This window comes from Octopus bimaculoides, chromosome 14, assembly GCF_046866305.1.
Source record: "Octopus bimaculoides isolate indiv1 chromosome 14, ASM4686630v1, whole genome shotgun sequence".
NCBI classification, from domain to species: Eukaryota; Metazoa; Mollusca; class Cephalopoda; order Octopoda; family Octopodidae; genus Octopus; species Octopus bimaculoides.
In genome coordinates this window covers 33,143,452-33,150,689 of record NC_142941.1, presented here as the reverse complement: position 1 = coordinate 33,150,689, position 7,238 = coordinate 33,143,452, and the positions used below count along the sequence as shown (strand labels likewise).

Here is a 7,238-nt window from a genome sequence, read left to right as displayed (position 1 = left end):
TCGTTACTATCGCCATAATGGTCGTTTTCTGTCTTATCACATTCGTCATCGCCGTCACCACCACCCCTACCAGCGTCGCCGCCGTCGCCGCCGTCGCCGCCGTCGCCGCCATGACCATCAATATTGATTTGTGTGGAATCTATTAAAATCGTTCGCTAAATTACAAGTGTTTGATAAGATGCATTGTCATTCATTAATCTCTATCTCTTTAATTATTTATCGTCATCAATATCACCATAAACAGCAGCAGCAGCAGCATTGTAATTCATCATCATCATCTTCATCATCATCATCATCATCATCATCATCATCATCATCATCATCATCACCGTCGTCGTCGTCGTCATCGTCATTATCATTGCTATTGTCATTATTGTCATCGGTGTTGTAGCCGAAATCGTTATTATGAAAACCGTCGCATCATCATCATCATCATCGTAGTCATCGTCATCGTTCTCACTCTCATTAATGGTGGTGTTCACTTTGTTGTTGCTATCTTCACCATCATTATCATCATCGTCATTATCATCGTCAGCATCATCATTATCATTATCGTTGTCATCGTCATAATTATTGTCATCATTCTTATCGTCAGCATTATCTTTCATACTAACACAATCACTTTCCTCGTTATATTCGCTAATCCTCAGCGTTCTTTTTCTTGGTATTACAACCACCGCCATCACCACTGCAATCACTAACCACTACCACAATCATAATCGTCGTCGTCGTTATCATCATCATCAACAATACCATTTTCATCAGGGGTCTCTACTCCCTGCTCCCTTTTTTTTTTTTTACTTTATTGGCAGGACTTACACTCAGAACCTGAGTGCAAAATAATTACCCATTTTACAAAAAGATGCAAAATAATTTACCCATTTTACAGCGTACAAAGCAGCCTCTGGATCTCCAAAATGCTCTTACGAACAACAGGAACAAGAGCAACAAATACGCCAATGTGGACCGCACTCGGCATATAACCAGGAATGTAGATAATAGACCTGGAAGCATGAAAATCACTGTAGGCCTTAGTGAGGAACTCAGAACTTTATATAGATTCTGGTGACGTTTGAAATCAGAATGTAAAGAAACGTACATGTGTAACTCATGGCATTCGCTCTTTTTTTTGCATTGTTATTTTTCACCAAATACCTGGGAATACTTGAGGCAGATGGAATCAAACATCACGACATGAAGGAAAAGATAAAAACAGAATACCGGCGGCGAGTGAGAAAAATATTGACTTCAAAACTGAATGCCAGAAACATAATTTCGGTAATAAACTCGTGCGCAGTCACTGTAATTTGGTATGGCGCTGGAATCCTGATGTGGACAGAGGAGGAGCTAAAGGAGATGGACAGGATGTTAAGAAAGCTCCTAATGATGCATGGAGCCCATCATCTGTGTGCATACACTGATCGCTTATATATAAAGAGAGCAAATGGAGGAAGGGGAGTACTAAGTGTCGAAGACTGCATACATATCGAACTTGAGAGCTTAATGAGTTACCTAGCCCAAAGTAAAGAAAACTTGCTAATGTCAGTTAGGAACGAGGAAGTATTGAAAGCAGAGAAAAAAAGAGAAAACAAAGGAAGAAGTATAAAAAAGATATGAAGAAGAATTATGCAACAAGGGACAACACAATTAATTCCATGCAGCCACAACTGAAGTTGCTGGAAAAAACAGGTGGGATCGCCTGATGAAAGGAATCCTAAAAAAAGAGACCGAGAGCACAATACTGGCATCGCAGGACCAAGATTTGGTCACGAACTGAAGGGTCAACCTTAAGAATGAGCAAGTGTCTCCGCTGTGCTATAGAGTGGATTGAAGCCATTTCCCATATCACAAACGAATGCCCTAGACTTGCCCAAAACCATTTCAAGTTGTGGCGACCCAACCAGATAGCGAAAGTGCTACATTGGAAACTTTGCGAAAGATGGGAGCTAGAGAAAAGCAAGACGTGGTATGAGAACAAACCGCAGAGAGTGGTGGAGTTGGACAGTAGCTAAATCCTCTGGGACCTAGTGGTGATGGACAAGGTACACCATCTATGCTATATAGCTGATGTTGCATGCCCCTTTGACCCACGAATAGTCAAGAAGGAAGATTGAAAGATAGATAGATAGATAGATAGATAGATAGATAGATAGATAGATAGATAGATAGATAGATAGATACAACCCTCTTAAGTACGAAATAGCCCGGGTATGGAGAATAAAGCAGGTGAAGATAGTGACAATTATTATTGGATCCTTGGGAACAGTATCAGAAGGCATCAAGAGGAATATAAAGGAAATCGGAATAGAGTGCCCTGTAGAACTGTTACAAAAGGTTTGCCTCCTTGGCACAGCTAGAATAATCAGGAAAGAATTAGCTGAAAAGAACGAATAGCACGGTACTGTAGGCTGCAGATAGTAAGCCTGCAACGCATGTAAGACTCCAGGAGCTCCAACAAAACTTGTAATAAAGAGAAAATAATAATAATAATAATAATAATAATAATAATAATAATAATAATGATGATGATGATGATGATGATGATGATGATGATGATGATGATGATTTCATTTATTTGCCACAAGGGTGAAGGAGGAAGAGGACAATACAAAAACAGACATAGAGTCTGGGGGGGGGGGGGTTACATATAATGAAATTATAAAAACAAAAAGAAAAATAAGAAATTAATTTTACACGGTATATGCTGAAACAGAAGTTACATGCATAGCATACAATGTTTTAAAACCAAAAAATAAAATGCGGGTAGGGTGATAGAGATGTAATCCTTCTGATACAGGAAGCCCTCTAAGGGATAATCGAGGAACCCCACTGCACGAGATTTCCTTGAAACCCCAGGAGCAAGTGCCCTCTCCAATTCCTTCTCTCTGACTCACAGGTCTACACTTAGAGACGTACCATCCACTCTTGCCATTTTCTCAACTTTCACCCACCTTTCAGTAAACTCACTCGAGGACAGCACTTCCCTCTCCATTCTCAATTTCGTTTACAAGTAAAACTTCAAGAAGTCAATGAGAGTTCTACCAAAGAAGAATGTATCTGTCCTCGTGCCTTTCAGCCTTGTCCACCAAAAAACATCTTTCGCCACAGCCACCAGGCAAAGGAAAACTGCTTTGCCTGCTCCATTGAAGGAGGACAGCGGTGCGATCATCACTACAGATTCGGCCGACAGACGGATCCGTCCCACACGCGACAGCAGTTGTTTGACATGACCCCACAATTCACCAATGCCCTCGGTAGCACTGCCAGGCAAAATTTTAACTCAGGACATAAAAAAGCGTGAAGAAATGCAGCTTAGCATTTGGTCCGGCGCGCTGACGATCAAAACAAAGGGTAAAATGTTCTTGCCGAGCCGCCGCCTTCAGAACGGGACGCGGGTCCGTCACAGGATTACTCACGTTTTTTCCAACCGAATGGATATGAGCAACGTGAAATGAAGTGTTTTACACAAGAACACAACGCATCGACCGGTCCTGGAATTGAAACCACCATCTTACATTGATGAGCGCAACACCCTAACCACTAAGCTACGCGCCTCCACTCTTAGAGTATCACTTGATCTTAAGTTAGTTCTACATAGGAAATTGTGATGGACAGACATTTTGTTTACCGATTCCTATTCCCCTGGGGAACTAGACGAAGGATGAATGATACTAATAAACCCACTAACCATGAAGACAACAGTAATAAAAACCGTAGTAGCAACTCAAAATACTACCGGCGTAAACCTGGTCATAGCACCACTAATGGTGGTATAAATGCGCAGAGCCTTGATAATAGAACTAATGATAATATACATATACACCGTATGCAATACCTTAACAACTGTAAACATGTGTCGCTTGATAAGACTACTGGTAAATCGGGAGACATGATCTGGATCATACTCCCATTTGCGATGAAAATAAAGAACGGTTTAGCTAAGCAAATATTTGACATTATAAATAAGCACTTTGATAAGGATAATAGGTATTCGAAACTTATAAATAGTAGCATAATAAGAAAAGGTTATAGTATTACGCATAACTTAGCGAGCATCCTATCCTCCTTGAATAATAAAAAACTAGACACTTTCTATTTAAATAGAAGCAACAATAACAACGACAGCGGTAATAGTAAGAATAAAAATAATAAACCCTACCCCAATCTTAGTAAAGGGAACACTCAGAATCATAATAGCCCTATCAATCTCAATAGATCTAGCTCTAGTCCACTAGAAAGCTATCCCCCACTCCACAGCAGAATCTATGTGACTGTAGGAATAGGGAGAATTGTGCCCTCGAAGGATGTAATTTACCAATGTACAGTCACAACACAGTTTAGTAAAAGGAGTTACATTGGAGCTACCCAAAGTGAAATGAATCGTAGACTAACCGCACATCAGTACACTTTCAGAAATAGAAACAGAATTAACTCGACTAGATTACTCTTTACTCTTTTACTCTTTTATTTGTTTCAGTCATTTGATTGTGGCCATGCTGGAGCACCACCTTTAGTCCAGCAAATCGACCCCAGGACTTATTCTTTGTAAGCCTAGTACTTATTCTATCGGTCTCTTTTGCCGAACCGCTAATGTTACGGGGACGTTAACACAACAGCACGCGTCATCTTTGCAAGTAAGTTTTAACTTTATATTTCTGACGCGACTCTATCTATCTTCGTATCTTTCTCCCCCTCTCGTTCTTCCTTCTGTTGTTATTCGCCTCTCCCCTTCACTGCTATATATTTCTCTCTTCCTCTCTCTCTCTCTCTCTCTCTCTCTCTCTCTCTCTCGTTCCTCACCTATATTGTACTTCCTCCTTTTTTTCTCTCTGTACCACTCTTTCTCCTTACCCCTCTCTGGTCACATGTGTCCGGCTCCTGCTTGCTTTCTTATCTTGGCCACTGCCAAGCTAGCACAAACTTCTTCTCTCTTCCTTTGAGTTCGTCACATCACAGCGTTCAGTATACATATATATGTTTTTCATGTCTGGCCCTACTAGCCCTTTTTGTTTATTTTCACTGTTTCGTTTTCCTGTCTTATCTTCTGTTCGCCACTATATTCCTCCGCGTTAAAATTCAATTTGTTTCCGTGGGAAGAGCCATTCTAAACAATGCGTCCTGCCCTAACTCTTCGAAACGCTTAGTTTTAGAATGGTGGCAGCTGATGAAGGAAATGTTGTCCATGTGGCCTGTGTGTTTTCTGTGGTCTGTTTATGTTCTGCTTTTCATTTTGTCCACGTTTTTTTGTGACGTCCTGTACCCAGATATGCATCTATATATACATGTAGATGTAGGTATGTACATACATGTACGTATATATGCATATACTCACATATTATTTGTATTATATATATATATATATATATATATATATATATATATATATATATATATGACGGTTTCCTTCAGTTTCTGTCTACTAAATCTACTCACAAGGCTTTGGTTGACCCGAGACTATAATTGAAGACACTTGTCCAAGGTGTCACGCAGTGGAACTGAACTCGGAATCTTGTGATTGAGAAGCAAGCTGCCTACCACTCATCGACACCTGCACCTAGATATACGGAGCGCTTCACGAATTTGCGTGTCATCCTTATGCAGGGGGCCATACTAATCTTCTCCGTATTGTTCCAATTTTTTCTATATGTACAGCTGAAGTTAGAATTTATGCACATTATATATACTATACAGACCGGTTTTCAATATAATATAGATTTGAAATGCATATACAAGACTACATATTTTATAGAAGAGTATATTAGATTGAATCAATCCCAGTATATGGCTGGTATTCTATTTTATCAAGTCTCGGAGTGAGGAAATATCAGCTCCTCTCCGATGGAATTTGAACTCAAAACGTAGAGCCGTAGTTAAATATTGTATGTCATTTGAACATAGCCCGTCAGGTCTATGTAAAGAAATATTAAACATTATATATCTGCGACCAACAATTTGAGACGAAAATATTTGAGCGAGTAAAGGTGATAAGCAACAACATCAACATAAACGGCAACAATAGAAGCAATGGTAGCAGTAATAGTAATAATAATAATAATAATAATAATAATAATAATAATAATAATAATAATAATGATGATGATGATGATGATGATGATGATGATTATAATGATGCTGATCATGATTGTCACCATCACCATCATCATCATCATCGTCATCATCCTCATCATCGTCATCATCATCGTAGCAATGACAAATATAGGTGTGTGTGCATGTGTGTGCATGTTTGTGTGCATGTGTGTGTATGCTTATGTGCGTGTATACATGCATAATATATATATATAATCATGTGTGTGTGTGTGTGTGTGTGTGTGTGTACACACATACATACACACGTATATATGCATACATATATATATATATATATATATATATATATATATATATATATACACATACATATATATATATATATATATATATATATATATATATATATATATATATATATATATATGCATATATAAATACTTAGATAAGCAAACATTGCTTCAATTCATCTCATCAGAACAAATCAATGTTTGCCGATTGGTTATTGAATCGAGTTTGAAGTTCATCGATTATAAGCAACTTCCGGTTGTTGGAGTCATACAGGAAACAACTCCTTCTTTTGTTACAGAGACACAAAAGTTATGAGGTGTGAAAACCCACTCTGCTTGCCTGCGGTCTCACATCTAATCAATTTTTCGACCGTTACAATGAATATGAATCACAAACCTCTTACCTTCTTCCTCGTGTTTATTTTTCTTTCTTCTTCGTCAACAAGATAAAAGTCGATCAGTCGTTCTATTAGATGTATCTTCTTAAGTTGACTAAATATAACCGGTTAGCAGACTGCCTTATTTAGAAGCTGGTCTTTACAAATGTTTCGTGAATTTCACATACGTATGCAAGGAACCATAAACACGTGTCGACGACTGACCTCTTATCTCCAGACAAAAAGCTTGTCCTTTTCCTTAAAAGCATGTTCAAGTTTGAAGAATTCTTGAATCTTGAAATTATCTCTTCTTCTCGAATGGATCTGGTCTTTAATTGCCATTTTATAATAATGATACATCTTCTAGCGCGGAGATAATTTTAATAAACCAAGACTTCATATATTTGGAATTTAATATGCTTGTATTTGTCAATACTATTCAAATAAATCCCACCAACCGGTCCGAATTATTTATCTTAGTTCAATCTGTTTAAATTATGCATATTACCTTGGCTATAAAAGA

At 38.3% G+C, this 7,238-nt stretch overlaps 1 non-coding gene across 1 annotated transcript; it reads right to left on the bottom strand.

The window, feature by feature from the left end:
* Window positions 1-5,556: 5,556 nt before the first annotated feature.
* LOC128249464 (U6 spliceosomal RNA) lies at window positions 5,557-5,665 on the bottom strand. The gene has a single exon (XR_008265583.2). It is a non-coding gene; the product is annotated as a U6 spliceosomal RNA (small nuclear RNA).
* Between the last annotated feature and the right edge of the window lie 1,573 nt (window positions 5,666-7,238).